Here is a 7,004-nt window from a genome sequence, read left to right as displayed (position 1 = left end):
TCTATCCTGCATAGAAGTATCTCGCACAACTGACTCTCTGCTTTGCTCAGTCACTAGAAAATCATGCATGTCTGACTCTGTCACCTCTCTGTGTGACTGCTCAAGTCGTGCCCCAACTGTGTGCACAACGAGCTCACTACTCTGCACTCCATGCAAAGCATCCTGCAACCCATAAGCAAAAGAGACTCGCCTGCTCTCTCGCTCTCTACCTGGCTACGTGATCACAGAGACAACACCGTCTCTCCCGTGATCCACATGCAATGGGTAACCTGTACCACTCCTGGCACCTCTCGCAATCACTAGCGAACCCAAATGCATCACAAAATCTCGCTCTCGTAGCGAAATCTGACATCCACAATCTCTAAACTGACCAATCGAGATCAAACTCACTGTCAAATCTGGTACATAGCGCACATGTCGTAACAAGTAAGATGCACCACTCGGTAATGACAGTCTCACATCTCCTGCACCTGCTATCGCATGCACCGATCCATCGGTCAAACGTACACTGCGAAGCATCCCGCTAGAATAGCTACAAAACCATTCACGATGCGGCGTGACATGAAACATAGCATCTGCGTCTAGCAACCACTGCGAAGGGAGTGCACTATCCACATGTATAGCATCTCGTGCATAGCTCGAGGTAAAAGTGACATCCCCGTCACTAGTATACTCCGATACTACATCTGCCTCAACTGTCAAAGCAACTGAGTCCATGGCATCACTACATACATCTCTGAGACTGCCATGTCTCCTACGATGTCGCATACGACGAAAACAACGCGGTCTAACGTGTCCAGAATGACCACAATACCAACATGTTACCTGTCGGCGTGCTCGTGAATGTACATGTCTCACACGAGTCCGTGATGACTCAGATCTATCATACATATCATGTAATTTGTGCCAAAGTGCTCTCGAAGTAGTCTCATATATAACAAGAGCATATACAGATTCCACAAGGTGCAAAGAGAGTGTAGATAATGTCATCTCCTCTAGCTCCTGCCACTGATCGTCAGACATGTTTGAAGGTCTACCTACATCACCACTCAATGGTTGATGCAACCCTCGCTGTGTCAATGCATCAAGCATACACTCTCTCCATGCCGCAAAGTCTGACGCATCAAACACGCGCATCTGTGAGAGGTCACAATCTGATCGATCACCTGTCTCTGCCATGAGCACAATGTAGCAAACTAGAAAGCAAAACCACCTCACCAAAAACATCTGGAAACTGTCTACCAATATGGCCAGAAACACAATGTAAAACCTGTGAGACACACTCCAAAATAGAGCTCCCGCAATGTCAATACAAGCCTCGCATGCTCTAGTATCACACTGCAATCTGTGAGCTAATCATGAAGCCCACACTGTGTGGTATCGATGCATGCACAAGTCTCCCACCTGCAGAGAACACCGCACGCAAATGCTGAGTGCAACCCGCAATCTCTACCTAGATCGCATAAATGATACGCATAAAACTCCTGGGAAAATTTTGCCAGAGTTTCGACGCACAATGGCTATCAACACAAAATAACCATTGTCCTGCAAGCTCAATACAATGAGCAATCAATGCACATCAAACTACACTCAATATACATGCATAAGCTCTGCAAAACTATGGCAAACAATGCTCGAGATCACAAGACTCTCCCACATGAGAGCAAACCACTGTCTCAAGCAAAGAAAGATACACAACTCCTCACTCTTGCGAGAGTGGATACAAAAACACAAAACTGTGTCCAAACTGACAAAACCTGTCAAAGTGAGAGTAAACACTCGATCACAAACTATGGCGAGAATCTGGGAAAAATCCGACAGAATTTCCCCTGAAAACTGAGCAAAAAACTCAAGTACAATCTCTACCATAAACCATAACACTACTCAATGCCAATGAGTAGAAATGCTAAAATGGCTCCACATTTTCACATACAATGGCAATCCGCACTCAACGTACATCAACGGAGTGACCGCGCATAAGAAAGCGCCAAAAGATTTGCAATCCGGAAACTTGATCAATGCGAAAACAATGCTCTCAAGAGAGCTCACCGGCACTTGAAAGTGCTCGCCAAAATGCATGTATAATGGGCATCAACCATGCGCCATAACCATATGCAAACCATCCTCAAATACCATGAATCCAAGCACAAAATCACTGCCAAAGTATTCTGTGAAAACCAGTGAGAGAAGCTCCACCTGTGTGCTCCAAAAACCTGCGTCTCTCAAGAGACCGCTTCGGTGGTGTGTAAACGCCTCCGTACTTCGTTGCCCAAGTCTACCAAAAACCCTCAAACCACAAGCTTAACACAAGCTGCAATTGCATCTTCAGCTCAGAATTTATGCACTCAACTTCAAGCATCTCCCGTGTTTCCAAAAGTGCATCAAACTCGCACACAATGCGACAACAGAAAATCTGGAAGTTATGTATACAGTCAGTCTGAGCTGAATATCAGCAAAACGGTGAGTAATTTGCAAAAAGTTTCTTCTGCAAAGTTGTAGACCACGTCGAAACGGATGGGCAGCTCGAATAGAATTCTCAGATCTGCATTTTACAAGGAGAAAAACGAATCTGAAAACTGTGCTGCTGCGCACACAGTTTTAGGGCAGCACCTTCACTTACACACAATCTTCCACACTCCTTTCTGAGCTTCCACAAGAGCATACATCACTCTCAACTGAGCTCACAAGCTCCCATTGCATTCTCACAAAGATTCCAAGCTTTCTTAATCTCTCTACCGTCGAGAGCGAGCGAGCTATCGCCTCGAAGCTCTCAAAGCCGTCGTGCTCTCCGCGGTCACCATAGCTCTGATACCAATTGAAGGGGATCGGGGAGCACCACAGACGAAGAGTGAGAGAGAGAAGGAGACACACGACACACAGACATGGATGGGGAGACTCAAAGAGTGAGCAGCCCCCTATACACTTATGCTATGTATAAGGTATACAAGTCAGTGGGCGCCTAGACTCTAGGCGGTCGAGCAAGGCACAGGCGCCTATACCCCAACACTTACCCCCCATGCATGGGAAGCTTCTCAAGCACCTTCCTCTCACCAAGCACCTCAAGCACCTTAGTCCGCAAGCATGACAAGCACCTTTGTCAGCAAGCACGACAAGCACCTCAAGCACCTTAGTCACCAAGCATGACAAGCACCTCACGCTTGGACGGGTTCCCACCTCAAGCACAACTCTAGCTTGCCTAAGGTCTAAGGTCTTTTAACACTAACCTTTGGTGGTATTTTATGAAGCTAACCCTAAGGTCTTTTAAGCTCCATTAGATGCACGTTGCTCTTTGGTAGATTATCTCCTTTTGGACCCCTCTTGAGATGTAACCATCTCTCCTCTTGGTCCCCTGTTGAGATAAGTCTAGAAGCACTTATTGTACATTGCTCTTTGGTAGACCGTCTCCTTTTGGACCCTTATTGAGATGCAACCATTTCTCCTTTTGGTCCCATGTTGAGGTAGGTCTAGAAGCACTTATTACGTATTGCTCTTTGGTAGACCATCTCCTTTTGGACCCCTATTGAGATGTAACCATCTCTCCTTTTGGTCCCCTGCGTGCTGAGATAGGTCTAGAAGCACATGTCTCTATTCTAGCTCTTGTTCCTGTTTATTCTCCCATATTAAATGATCAGTTTAATATGAGAAAATCATTTGGGTTAGATAGATATTAGATTTTATGACATTGCCCTTTTCCACTAAAGAATCATCCATTAGCCCTTGGAATTCCTCCCATGTTTGCCACTTTCCCTTGTTATAAGCATAGGCCCAGATCCCTCGCTACTTGCTACAATCTAGGGCTAATCTTGTCACCTTTGTTCTTGTGTCCTATAGTCACACTTGACATGCCTAGTCATCCAACCTACTTACACACTTGCAATTGGTTTGTCTTTAGGACTTATGCTTGGTCCGGAGACCCTAGCTTTTGTTGGATCTTTTAAATTCACCAACTTTGCACTACTTGTCATCTTGTAAATGTGTTAGGTTTTACTTGATGTCTAACAATTGGTAGGAGGTTGGAGAACCTTGAAGCATGATCCTTTTTCTTTGTTTAATCAGAGTGTTGGTTTTGAGATTGCATCCATGGGCCCCTATGAAATTCCTCATCATGTGTGGGGAGTTCTCTAGCCATTCTTAGTGCTCCTAACTATTATCCCCCCATATGTTCTTGAGCTGATAGGAGATATATCTGATGTGGTTGCAAGTAGCCTGGGCATTGTCTTTAGCAAGGGGATATATGTTGAACCATGCACAAATGTCCAACAAGTGGAGTAATAGGAGAAAGGACTTGTCATCCTTAGCCAATGCCTCTTTGCCCAAACATATAAGTTTGTTGTGGATGCCATTTCTTTGATATAGAGGAGAAGTCCTTGGACAATAGATGGTGGAGCTGATAATGCCCTGCCATAGCAAAGTGCAACAAGTGCCACGTCCCAACCATTTCGAGTTTAAAACCCACATCCTTAGTAAAAGGATTAAAGTTATGAGGATCTATAGAGCACTTAATGCTAGTGTGTGTAGGTGATAGACATTACAAAAGATATTGCATCACATGCACATAAAAAAGGTACAAGAGAGTCAAATCCCAACAAGGTGTAACTCTATTAAAGCCAAATATGTAGTCTTCCCAAAGCAGAAAGAGATGTGGTTTAATCTACACTATGAATTAGGGTAACTATTACCAACAAGGTTTAATGAAAAGGAGAGCCATGTTACCTATACCATTATTACAAACCAATTGGAGTATTAGCTTAATATGGAACGTAGGTGAAAATAGGCACTTTTATTTTTCATCAATCTCCATATTTAACCTTTAGGTAAACATGATAGAGTATATCACTTGTGTGTTAGGCTCCATTGGAGGGTAGAGATCTTTGTGGTGTATGTATGGTTCAAGTAAATTATCTATTAACCTTTGCATTAAATCGTCTTTGGACACAACCTTTAGATAATATTGCTCAAATTGGATGAAGTCTCTAAGGTGGAGCATTTCTTGATTTGTGGTGTTCTTGCTGCCAAGTGGAGATAGCCTCCAAGAAGACGCCATGTGCATGGTCAAAAAGGCAGATAATGTGGGGCTTCATGATTGGGTGGAAACTCTACCTGTCATAATCTTGTGTGTGGTACTTCTTGGGGATGTTATCTTGGGGTTATCCCCATCCAATTTGTCCTCGACAACAAACACCTTGAAAACATTTATGTTGTTGTTAGCCATGGCAAATGACTGCACCTGATGTGAAAACTGCTCTGAAAGAGGAAAACAAAGTAGGATTAACACATGCTGTGTAGCATACCCCGAAGAGGACCGTAAGGGAAGTGGTTTGCAAAAAATTCTATTGACATAAATTTTGCAAATTTTGCACAACATGACAAAATCGCTTTGCACAATACTATCTATAGTGGAAACAGAGGTCGAAATGACATGGATCAAAAGTATGAGCCCACCAAGCTCTACAAGAAATCTTGAAGTATTACTCCATCCGCTGAAGCTCACCAAAGCTCACCCTATTCGGAGAAAGTGAACGGGGGTTGCTGGCAACGTTGGCGACTATGCCTGGGAGGACGCAACCTGTTTTGATACCAATTGTTGTAATTAGGGTTGCACGGATGCACACGCAACCTAGAGAAGATGAAGAAGCTCAAGGCACACAACAAAGAGTCTATTGCTTAGTGCCCAAATAGAAAAATAAGTTAGCCCTAGAGTGATGGACGTATATACAATGCACGGGGAAAATAAACTGATAGCGAGGGAAAAAGTGCTTTGGCGATCCTAATTATGTTCACATACATCACTACCACATATATGGTAGCACTTGAAAAGATTGCCAAGCCTTGGAAGAGTTTTTAAAGAGCTTCGAGAAGATGGTGTTGCAGGAAACCTTCCTTGGAGGAAAAGGCTCAAAGGCCTTTTGAGTTAAATCCCTAAAGGGGGTGCCCAAAATGTGAGTCCACCTCAAAAAATGCAAGGCCATGGTATGCAATAGAGATGGGTGCAACACATGTAGATGAAGAGAAGCTTGCAGAGGGTGGTGTGTTGCTCGGTTGCACGCGACATAGAAGGAAGAAGTGCTTAGATTATCAACGCACTCCGATTTGCAACTAGCCTTGTGCGAATCTGAGCATCAACCCCTCTCCCTTGTGTGTGCAAGCCTACTTTCATGCACGGCCTCTTGCATTGCCCAACCTTGCCATGGGGAAGCTTGTGAGAGATAGTTAGCATGCATACACATCCAAATCTCATGTAGCTCGCCCATGCCTTCCCCCCTCCCCAAGCTTACCTTAGCTCCTATACCACTAACAGGCCACCGACATTTTGGGTGACAATGGACACTCCTCACATCCAACCCCCCCTAGCTTTACAGCCCTTGGCTTAGGGAGAGCCTGCATGCGGTCGTCTTGGGCTAGCAAGGACCCTTGTCCTGACATGTTGTTGGTCAAAGAAAGTCCTAGGGGAGGTTTTTTTGGGAGAGAACTCTTTGTTTCCTCCATGTTCTCTCTAGATTGTTCATGTAGGTGACATATGTATACACAGCGTATGCACCCTTTGCCACTCCGAGTCTTTTACCCTTTCACCCACCTTTATGTGTTGTGGATTCTAGCTCAATCAATCCCACGATTCCCTCCACTAGTAGGTAAAGTATCCCTCAATCGTAAAAAAATTTAGCTACCCCAACTCTATTACATAGAAGCTCCATCTCTACAACGTAGAGAAGCATTGTAAGTTGTTGCTAACTTGGTTGACTATTCTTGGAGGAGGATAGAATACTTTTCATGTAGCTGACGTTTGACTGCACGAATTTATTCCGCCGTTGAATGTGCTATTGATGGTCGGCCAAAGCGCTCGTCTCATCACAAGGACTGTGACCGGGTGACCATTTGTTGCAATGCACCCCTACTAAGGTGGCACACATTTCGTTTTTGTAGGAACCTTGCAAGATGCCCCCAAGAGCTCCCTTCGTGTGCCTTGAAGAAATCCGGAAGTGTAAATCACAGCAAATGCTGAAGTT

Source organism: Adiantum capillus-veneris, chromosome 24 (genome assembly GCF_014529385.1).
Source record: "Adiantum capillus-veneris isolate H3 chromosome 24, ASM1452938v2, whole genome shotgun sequence".
Taxonomy (NCBI): Eukaryota; Viridiplantae; Streptophyta; class Polypodiopsida; order Polypodiales; family Pteridaceae; genus Adiantum; species Adiantum capillus-veneris.
This window is presented reverse-complemented; position numbering follows the sequence as displayed.